This window comes from Amblyomma maculatum, chromosome 10, assembly GCF_055883805.1.
Source record: "Amblyomma maculatum isolate TAMU_Amacu chromosome 10, ASM5588380v1, whole genome shotgun sequence".
Taxonomy (NCBI): Eukaryota; Metazoa; Arthropoda; class Arachnida; order Ixodida; family Ixodidae; genus Amblyomma; species Amblyomma maculatum.
The window spans coordinates 162,782,335-162,793,633 of NC_139353.1; the positions used below are offsets into that span (position 1 = coordinate 162,782,335).

An 11,299-nucleotide genomic window follows, 5' to 3' on the forward strand; every position below is an offset into this window, starting at 1 on the left:
GTGCTCGGAACAAAACACATTTTGTTTAGATTCATTTAATAGGAGGTTGTTTTTCTCAACTCACACCTGGAGCCGAAAACAACCTGAGCTTACGAGGGGTAGAATATCGGTCACATTTTTTCAATAAAAATCATCAGCTTAGAATAACAATTTGTACAAATTATCAATTAGCACTATATCATTTATATAAAATAGAAAAAGTACGGGACCAAGAATGCTACCTTGAGGCTAGTAATGCAGAAGTATATCGACAGTACTATCGACACTATCGATAGTTGGGTCACTATCGAACTATCAATGGTAAAAAAACTATCGGTAGTACTATCGATAGTACTATTGATAATACTAAAGTACTAACGTGGTACTATCGATAGTAATTTCAATAGTCTATCGATAGCGGTATCGATAGTACTATCGGTTGTAAATTTTGTACTTTTATCGGTAGAATAAAAACAACCGTACGAACTCATTGCAGCAAAACTTGATTCCCTGAGTAGATGCATATGATGGTGGTGGTAAATATGACAGGACTCTCCATTATCGCAGTCTACGAATCACCGAAATCTGCAGATGTGCAGTCAAGTTGAAAAAAAACATTAGCACTAGTGACGTGTTTCCGGAGCGGCAGACAACAACGCTCGGCGCCGCGGTAACGACCATGTCGATAATAAAATTAGCAATCCTGCACGCAAAGCACGGTGCAGTGCCAGCCGCGCCAGCCGCGCGGTGCAATTTTCGCCACTCTGCCGACGTCATTTTGTTAATCTTTTTTTCAACACATCTGTACCCTAGGTAGAGTTGCTGGATAGTGTTAAGTGTCGCAAATTTCCTAGCTGTGCTGACAGCAACGACCTGAGACGCACTGTTTGGCGTGTCTGTTTCTAAGCCGAAATTGGTTGAAATTAACAATTCAGCGGGTATGCTTGCCGATTGTGAAAAACTGTTATTGCCGAGATCCGTGCTCTCTGTAGCATAGCTGCTGCTTTCAAAACAGTAGCAACTGCACTTAACCTTGTTCAGAACGTTCAACGTCTGGACGCAGACTATGCCGATTATGGTAGGTTTATTATAGCTATTATATTATAGTTATTAATATAGTTTCTTAGTCGACATTTTAGCTTGTGTTGTACTGGGGCGGTTCAATATTACGAGATTCCTCAAAAATAAGTAATCGATGTTCAGAACGCAGTTAGAGTATTTTTTTCGCTGGATCCAGCGTGCTACGCGTGGTACTTCAACTTGGGTGAAGTAAGAAAAGAAATATGTTGATAGCAACATTTTGGTACGATCAGTAGTGGTGCGTGAGAGACTATTTTTTTTCTTTTTATTTCTTCTTGGAGCGTTCTTGGGAATTGCGAATTCTGAAGGTCTCCACAACGCCACCCTCTGAAGTGGCTAGGAAGTGTTTGTGCGTTCCCGCAACGTCCGTACCGGCAGAACGCGTATTCTCAGCGGCTGGACAGATAATTTCAGAAAGGAGGAGAAGGCTGAAGGGCAAGAAAGTTGACATGCTTGTGTTCCTTGACCAGAATGCTTAGCTGACAAACGACAATTGTTGAACTGTTCATTCATAGCGAACTGTTCTTCATAAGTGTGCGAAACTGCGCTGCTTCCAATTTATATTTGCATTTTGTGATTTAAAAATAAAAACATCAAGCATCGAATTTGTTGGTTCCGTTTACCAGGTACTTTTGAGTATGAATTTATTAATACACATAATGCGGCACTTTCATTGCGGAATTAAATTGATTTCATTCGCCTAAACTTGATCATAAATTACACGAAATGAGTACTGCTGAGAGTAGGTTATAGCAAATGTTTTGGCTATATCGCTGGCCAAAAACTGCATAATTATTGGCAGCACTATCGATAGCGTGCAAGTGATAGTTTATCGATAGTAGCACTATCGATAGTCAGCTTACCGATAGTTCTCCATCACTACTTGAGGCACACCCCTTTGTACAAGTCATTTCAGTCGTTATTAATCATCATGATTAGTCATTAGCATTAGTCATTAACTTTATCATTGTCGGTTTATAACATTTAATCATCCCCATCAATTGTTTTCATTCTCAATCTCCCTCCTCACGCGTCCGTTATTTGCGAGTGACACATGAGCGCACCGATGCGACGTGCAGATCACGAGCACAGCTCCCGTGCACATAATTTCGCACCGCGAGCCTAGAAGGGCTTTCGCCTTAATGGCATTCTGAAAGGCCACTCTGTAGTTTTTTTCTTTTCTTTGGTGATTCCAGCTTTATTTTGGCCAGCCCCGCAGCCACGCAGCAAGAGAACAGTTGGGGTTTACACACCGATGCTGGTGCAGTTAGCAACGGCGCCGGCACACAGCAGCAGGGCGGCCAGAAGCCGCTGTGCCACGAACCAGTCGACCGCCACCAGGCCCAAGCAGAGGCACAGGGACGAACCGGTCCTGCACAGGTAAACAACGCGTCACAGGCAGACCTTCGCTACTAGACAATTCAGAGCTTCTCGAGGCTATGGTGAAAAAAGTTGCTCGGAGTCCAGGACGCCTACTGGCAGCAAAATCCGGTTTCCTTGACGCAGAAAGAGATCGTAACTGCTTTTATAAACCATAAAAAATGAACTAACAGTTGCTCTCATAATTAGCCCTATTTTTGTGGACAACCATTTTTTTTTTGCCAGTTGCATAGCGCATGCGAAAAATTGCTCTTGCGTACAGCCCATCGAAATAGTGATTTATACGCCAGATTTATGCGCTCTCCATTCGGCGCGCTACTTTATGGTAAAAAGCGGTGTATTTTATCAGTGTATTTTTTATAGTATACGCCCCGTGTACCGCCTATAGGGGCGCGATTGAGAGCCGCCTAGCGTTCGGTTTCAAAATTACTTCCGGGATACGAGTTGCTGCTGTCCATGCGTCGCTGCGAGAATTGGCGTTGTATGAGGCGGCGATTTTTTTTTTTTTTCAGCTCCTGCCGATTTTTTTCTACGGTGGCATGAGGCGTAAAGTTAAGCTTGGTTTCTGTGTAGAAGCTAAAACGATGATGCTACAGCCATCTGGAATAAACTGATGCGCACATGCGCCAGGTGCTTCAAGCGCTAAATGGCCAGCTGCATTTTTGAGCCCCCGCAGTTTTACTGTGGGTACACTGCATCGACTGATCAATTGCTTGAACAGAATAATCAGCTTTTTCTTCTTTTTCAATTACACAGCCTTTGCTTTGCAAGCTTTTTTAATATGGGCTCATAATGAGACGCTTCGATTCAATATGTGAGACACTCTGTGCCACCCGCCGTTACATCGTACCAGCACCACTATCTTATAGGCATATTACTTCATCGACCGAATTCACAACAATTCAATGCGGTGGCGCTAAGGCACCGTGTACCGCCTATAGGGGCGCGACTAGGAGCCGCCTGGCGGTGGGTTTCAAAACTAGTTCAGGGATACGAGTTGTTGCTGTCCATGCGTCGCTGCGAGAATTGGCGTTGTATGAGGCGGCGACAGAAAACGTGGCGTAATCGTCGTTGTTACTGGCAGTGAACAAAAAATCTTGATGGAAACTTCAGGAGCAGTTTCAAGTGATCAGATTAATACTAAATTTCTCATTAAGTTCCGCAAATAAAGTAAGATAATTGAGCGGAAATGAAAACTGAGTCAACTTTGAGTGGTGGTGGAAGTCGAACCCAGGACTTTTACTTTCGAGTTGCGAGATAGGCACGCGCTCATAGGTCACGAAGGCTCGCTGGTTCAAGCAGCAGACCTACTGAATTCGTGATGCGAACGGGGTTCGACACCGAAATCTTAATGCGCGATGGTTAAATAAGCCTCCGATTTTTAAAGCATCCCCCGCGGGATTTGGATCGTGGCGATGACACATTACATTGCGTATACAGTCGGAAATGGGAGAAACGCGATGAAGCGACGTGATTACAACCTTCGCTACGTAAAGCTTATGCGCTTAAGTAAAAAGACAAACTATTTAGAGATGCGGCTCTTAACAATCACCGTACCATTAGGTGCACGTACAATGCGCTTAAAGCACAATATTTAATTCATTCAATATTGTACCTGATGGTCATTATATCCTTATTTACTTTGCACTCAGGACCTCAGGACGTCTTCAAAAATTTGGCGCCACAAAAATATGCAGCACTGCACTAATTTAATGAACTATTACAGGTTTTCCTGACTGCTCATTGGAGGGTCAAATTCTAAAGTTAAAGCTCAGCTACTTTGGTCATCTGATGAAAAGAGAGGAGTCGCTGGAGAAAGATTTGATGTTGGGAAAGGTTGAGGGTCGCCGGAGAAGGGGTAGGCAGCGAACGCGATGGTTAGATGGCATTCTCGAGGCATTGCAGATGAAGCTATGTGATGTTAAGAAGATAGTGAGAGACCGAAAAGCGTGGCGTGACATGGTCCATAGGGTCACGAAGAGTCGGACACGACTGAACGCCTGAACTGAACTGAACAGGTTTACGCAGCAACCAATATATCTTTCTTCTGAGAGAGAGGGAGAGATAACTTTTATTTGTCCAACAGAGCACTATCCAGCTCTTCGGGGATTATACACGGAAGGTGGTACAGTCGCCTTCGTTGCAGGTCGATAGTTATTGGACTCCGGTGGCATCTTCGGCCAGTCGAACAATTTCTCTTTAGCCTCTTGGGTCTGAGCTTCGCAGAAGGGTCTCCCAGGTGTCTTTAGTTATATTTCTAGCCCTGTCTGGTGACTGCGCACATTTCCATATTATGTGATCTAGAGATCCTCTTTCCTTGCAAAATGAACATAGGTCTGATTGTATTTCCGGCTATATGGTTGACTAGAGCTGGGCTCGGGTATGTATTTGTCTGTAGCTTTCTCCATGCTACTGCTTCCTTTTTGCCTGGTCTGGTGGTGGTAGGACCCTCCTGATCAGTCTGTAGTGCGTTGTTATTTCGCTATAGTTAATGGTAGCAATCGTCAGAGAATGCACGATGGTGCGCCGATATTGTTTTGCATTGCTTTCATATCTAAATATAATACAGGTATACCAAACGGTGGCGCGAAGCTAACTTGAACAGTATGCTCTCGGTCGTATTGCTTGACGAGCTGGATCGAATAAATACAATCTCGAGCGCATTTTCTATAGCTTTGGAACATTTACCATACAATCTCGAGCGCATTTTCTATAGCTTTGGAACATTTACCCAAGAAAACACTACTGCTGTAGATGCCTCGTAGATTATTTCACAGTGCACTGGTGGCGGGTACTGTTTATGAAACAATGCAAACGGCGTAGAAAACGAGTTCATAACGCGAGGACTACATAGAAACACACGGCTGGCAGACGACGCGTCCGGCTCCGCTCCCGGATTTTAATTCAACTCCGCTACCAGTGGCGTGGCCGTCGCTTTCACGGAGCGCATTGGGGATGTATTACTGTAAAGGTTTCAAGCTGTATATAAAGTCCACTGGAGGCGCTATCGGGACTTTGCAAGTCCTTCTGCGCGGTCATATGTGCTCTTCGGCGAGACTCTTCCCGCAGACGAGTTACTTTCGAAACGCTATATACGTTATTGGCAGTTGCGGCCACAGCAGAGAGCCCCCCACCCCTTGACTGTGAACGTTCCTACCGGAGATCGTACTTACGTGAAATAGTGGATGTAGATTTAAGTGAATGTTCGATTCTGAAAGAGAATGATTCTCTCTTGTTGTTTGCAGCTCCCATCAGACCCCCAGAATAGTTCGTGTTCGCTTTCTTGGTCAAACGTTGTCGCTCTTTAATACATTAGTAATAGACCGACGTCAGTCTTGAGACTACATGCATGTAGTCTTCCAGCCTATTGATAATAATGGCTGGGTATTAAGAGCAAAAAACAAACACAAGAAGAGAACATATGCAAGGCAAAAAGAAGGGTCCGTGCACAGCTTGATGGCTGGATTTTTAATCTGAATAAACTTTTGTTCCTTACTCCGAGTTTGTGAATAAAGCGCCAGGAATGGCCTTAATGCCGCTTTCGAGGTTTAGACTTCAGGAGCTTTAGTTAAACTTCTGAGTCCTCACTCGTCGTGCTGCAATTAAACGCTTGAAATCGCTTAAAAGTCTACATATACTGCAAGCAATATACTCTGTGGAAAATTACGAGCTTGTGAATGTGAATGATATCTGAAGGCGACCTTGCAGTCACACTGAAGTGAGCACGCATGAAATATTGTCTGCGTTCTATCTTAGGACGCTGATTACATTGCATGAACCATAAAGGGTAAAATATCTACACTGATGTGGAATCAACTGATGTGGGCGATGAGCGAAGGCCCGTTCTCTGTGCGCGAAATTAAGATGGCAGCCGAAGCGGAGAAATTGGATGGTGGTAGTGAAAACATTTATTCAGGGAGAATATATACATTAAGGTATGCTTGGCGCTCAGCCTTAAGAGACAAGGCCATACAAACGCTAGATGGATTCCCTGGGCAGGAACCCCATTAATTGTCTTAATTGGGCTAGTTGGTGAACGAATTCAGACATGATGCTTGCGCACAAGAAACACAAGGGAAGGGTTGCCGCCTCCCAGTCCTCCCAGGAAAGGGTATAGCGATGAGCAAAAAGATGAATTCTGTTGGCAGGCCCATAAGATATGGTATGTGTCAGCACCTACTCAGAGTACTAGCACTACCCAGTAAAATAGGGATCGAAATGTTGCGTTGCCGGATACATCCTGGTGTTGGCGCAGGAGCAGCCTCTCGTTAGCTCTTCCCAGCCCTTTGCAGGCATTGGGATAGGTGCGATGCAATCTTGATAAAAGGTTACAATGTCTTTGAGTGTGCAGGCCATTTCGTAATCGTCGACCTGAGCTGAATTGAGTCTCGAGGAAATGCTCGAAGATAGTGTGCAGGCGGCTGCTTCAGCTGCCTCGTTCCCTGTAAAGCCCTGGTTGCCAGAAGCCCAGATGAGATATCCGTACGCGGGTTCATGTCCTGACAGCATTTTGATATATTTTATAGGCTAATGGGGTGATCCATCCTTGTTTTAACTTCCAATAAGCCCCTCATGAGTCGCTGACGGTATTGTTTTGGAACTTTTCTGAGGACAAGAGCCACTTTCCACAGTACGGAACGCCACCGAAAGATCAGCGCACATTGTTGTTGTTGTTCTCTAATTTGATGGCACATTCATTATACATGTTAAAAACAAATATCTCTGCACCTCGATTCTTCACTGATCCTCCTGTGTGGGTATGTGCCGTCAAATTAGAGAACAACAACAACCACCATAACAACAACAATGTGCGCTGAAGTTCCAATAAGCCCCTCATGAGTCGCTGATGGTATTGTTTTGGACCTTTTCTGAGGACAAGAGCCACTTTCCACAGTACGGAACGCCACCGAAAGATCAGCGCACATTGTTGTTGTTATGGTTGTTGTTGTTCTCTAATTTGATGGCAAATACCCACACAGGAGGATCGGCGAAGAATTGAGGTGCAGAGATATTAGTTTTTAACATTTATAATAAATCATAAATAATAAAAAAAGAAATGTATGCTAGGGAATAGAGAAGGAAATTAAAATATCAAAAAACAAAATAAAAAGGAGAATTGATAACGCAGGAAGTAGGAAAGCACTGAGATTTGTATTTACAGATTAAAACACTGAAAGAATATTAGCAAAGCAGACGTTTTGACTCTATTCGAAGTTTTGAATGGCGTTAAAACAGACCTGTGGCTGTACCCAAGCATGCTGGCACCGAACGATAATAAGATCTGGCTGCTCAAATTAAGTCCCAGATGTTGCAATGGCTTCTCTTAATACCGTTTTCTCATCATGATAAACGGCGGCAAAACAGCAAGAAATGATCTATTGTTTCCGGTTCCCCGTAAAATGCGCAGGCGGGAGTAAGCGCCAAATCAGACCTGTGCATATAGAAATTTAGAGGCTGAATACGGCAGCCCCACCTGGTCAGAGAGACTTCAGTCTGTCTTTATTAACGTTAGTTCCCTACTCCAGGACTACTTGAGGTGCTGATAGTCATCCGATGTTAAAATAGATCCTGTCTGCGTGCTTAACAAGCAGCGCCTCCGAAATCGCACTGCTGTTATGGACGCGGTTGCCGGGAGCATAGACAACAAGGGGCCATTGAGATACCCTTTACCTAGCCTATCAGCAACCTCATTAACTGTCACTTTCCTGTGACCTGGTACGTACACTATATGTATGAGGCTGTAAAGGTGTTTAATATAGGCAAATCCATATTCGAAGAAAGCGACCAGCACAAGGAATAAGAGTCTGTAATTACAGCCACTGCTGAGTACGGTGGGTTTGATTTGCGCAGAGCAAGCACTACCGCCAGCAACTCCGCCTCAAAAATTGGGGTGAAATCCGGAAAACGAACAGAAAAAGTCCAGTCTAGAAGCGGACAGTATATTACAATGCCGCCTTTTCATGAATTTGAGAGGCAGCAGTTGCTATCATTACGCTTATGGGAAGACTTTGTAAATGATCTAATAACCCATTTAAAATTCGTGGTGATAAGCGTTCTTCGTTATTGGGTAAATTTTCATCATAGACAATTTCAACCGAAAATACACTGATTTTTGTTGGAAGTATGTTAGAAAGGACTACATTCAAAGGGTGTGACAAATTTTGCACTAGTGTTACCTGCGGGTATGAAACCGAGGCATACCAACCGACCGGCTCTAACTTCAGCGTCTTCGCCTTTCGACACAGCGCGCAAGACATCCTTGTCATCTCTCGACTTCCTCTCGGCGGCTAGAACACATAACACTACACCTCCCCCCCCCCCCCCCCCCGCAGGAGAAGCACGGGTCCGGTATTTGCTAAACCGGGGAGCGAGTACAGTGGGGCTTAAGACGAGCAGCGTGCACAGTTCGGATAGGTGGTGCAGTGGAGTCGGGCCTGGGCAGCAAGGCCATGATCTCGTCGGTGACGTCATTCAGTTGCTGCAAGACGCAGCAGGAACCCATGTATCGAGGCATCAGTTTCTCACAAAGGCCCACACGACGGGCTGAGATAAGTGGAGGACGAGGGCGCCAGCTGTGCAGCCAACATATCTATGGTGATGATCGTATTGACGTCTTTGGGCAGTCTGAGAAGCAGTGGGGTGATCCGAATCAGTATTGCGGGCGCTGTTGGCGTGGGCTATGCCACCAGAAGCATAGTTGCTGGGGCTGTCTTGAGTAGGCAGCAAACTGTCGAAATGCAGCAGAGAGCCGCGTCCGAAAAGGAGATAAAAGGGTGAGTAGCCGGTGGTATCTTGATGGGACGAATTGCAAGCAAATGTGACGAAAGATAAATTGATGTTGCAGTCACGATGGTGGCCAGAGACGTACATGTACAGCATGTTCGTGAGCTTCCCGTCATGCGATTCGGGAAGATCGACGGAATGGCGATACAAGAAATAAGCGTCTGTATGTAATCGGACCGTTTATCAAAAAAAATGCAGAATTGCATTTAGCTTAGCTTAAGAGTTCAATGGCGAAAATCTTTCCTCCTTCCCTTCTACCTCTTCAGTCTATATCATTCTGCATTTGTCTTGCGTGTTCCTGTACTCGTTTAATTGCATTTCTTTATTTTCCTTGGGTTCGTCGTCATCCACATCGGTATCTCCGCCCCACGAAATGCAAGAATAAAGGCCTAACTACCTCAAAGGTGCTCATGTTGACATCAGTGCCCATTGCGACGTCTCACGGACATACCTCGCAGCATCTAGCAGAATCTCGCGAACGCGAGGTTTTCACCATGGACGGAGTTTAGTCAACGACCAAACAAGTGCGGGGAATTCGTTCTTCGTAACTGAATAGTTGCATTCGGGGAAGGGGGGGGGGGGATAGCAAGTGACATGCATAGGCAATGACACGGGAGTGGCAATAGTGGTACTGAGCAAGAATAGCTCAAATACCATGGCGACTCCATAATTATAGTTGTTATCTGAGGCGGCGAGAGCAATGGCTATTTCTTCAGCACACGTTATAAATTTGTCCTTGAAGGTAAGGCCATCAACTATGTTGCCATTATGAATTACTGCTACTGTATACCACCCCTCCCTCCGATGGGGGCCGGACGCATCCATGCAGAATTCACCTGATTCAGTGTCATGATGGCTGGGCAGCGCCTCCGCCCGCGAAAGTGAGACGGTAGCGTTCCCATATAGGTGCGGTAAAAGTGGAAAAAAGACCCAATCGGAAAGACGATAAGTAGAAACGCTCCCCTTTAGCCCGACCTGGAGTAAATAAGAAACTTGTCTAGTGGCTTTATCCGGCCGTGCACAGGGCTATAGACTGAGCTTACCTGACGAAAGATGGCGCCGTGGATCCAGCCAGCAGGTGGGTGAGCACCCACTCGGGCGCCCAGTGCACGAGTGCCTCGAGAGGCGGCAGCGCTCCGAATGTGAACACCACTGGCAGCAGTACGGAGGCTGCGTCCATGGCGCGCAGGTCTCTAGGCCGAGCCAGAGGCAGCCTGCGCACACGCACTACGCTCAGCAAGGCTACGCAGCAGAGCCTCTGATGTCTGCGAGCACTTCTTTTCCGCGCAATTCTCACTTCTTACCCTTTAGAGCATTAGAAATCTTCGATCCACCAGGCAGATTCAGACGTCCTAAACACGTCCTTATCCCGAGGAACGCACCCTTAGCGCATTTTGAGCGCTACAAGGCAGAAAGTTATTTATAGTGACGAGTGACTGCGAGCATCAGAATGTTTTGCCCAGACTACAAACCACGTTTTGAAGTAAAACTAGGACAATATCGCGGTGCTTATAACAAAACTAGCGCTTTCTGTGTTGTGCACGCGGCTATTAATAAGTTAAATGTGCAGTTTTTTACAACTGGTAGTGGTGTCATAGAAAGCATCATTCGCACCCAAGGAAAAGTCAGTTTGAGTATTTACCTGTGTGTGTGTGTGTGTGTGTGTGTGTGTGTGTGTGTGTGTGTGTGTGTGTGTGTGTGTGTGTGTGTGTGTGTGTGTGTGTGTGTGTGTGTGTGTGTGTGTGTGCGTGTGCGTGTGCGTGTGCGTGTGCGTGTGTGCGTGTGCGTGTGCGTGTGCGTGTGCGTCTGTGTGTGTGTGTGTGTGTGTGTGTGTGTGTGTGTGTGTGTGTGTGTGTGTGTGTGTGTGTGTGTGTGTGTGTGTGTGTGTGTGTGTGTGTGTGTGTGTGTGTGTGTGTGTGTGTGTGTGTGTGTGTGTGTGTGTGTGTGTGTGTGTGTGTGTGTGTGTGTGTGTGTGTGTGTGTGTGTGTGTGTGTGTGTGTGTGTGTGTGTGTGTGTGTGTGTGTGTGTGTGTGTGTGTGTGTGTGTGTGTGTGTGTGTGTGTGTGTGTGTGTGTGTG

The 11,299-nt window shown here is 45.7% G+C and overlaps 1 long non-coding RNA gene across 1 annotated transcript; it reads right to left on the minus strand.

The window, feature by feature from the left end:
- Positions 1-2,304: 2,304 nt before the first annotated feature.
- On the minus strand, positions 2,305-10,402 carry LOC146177822 (uncharacterized). The gene is made up of 2 exons (XR_014701359.1): positions 10,266-10,402; positions 2,305-2,431 (listed from the first exon to the last, which is right to left on the minus strand). It is a non-coding gene; the product is annotated as an uncharacterized LOC146177822 (long non-coding RNA).
- Between the last annotated feature and the right edge of the window lie 897 nt (positions 10,403-11,299).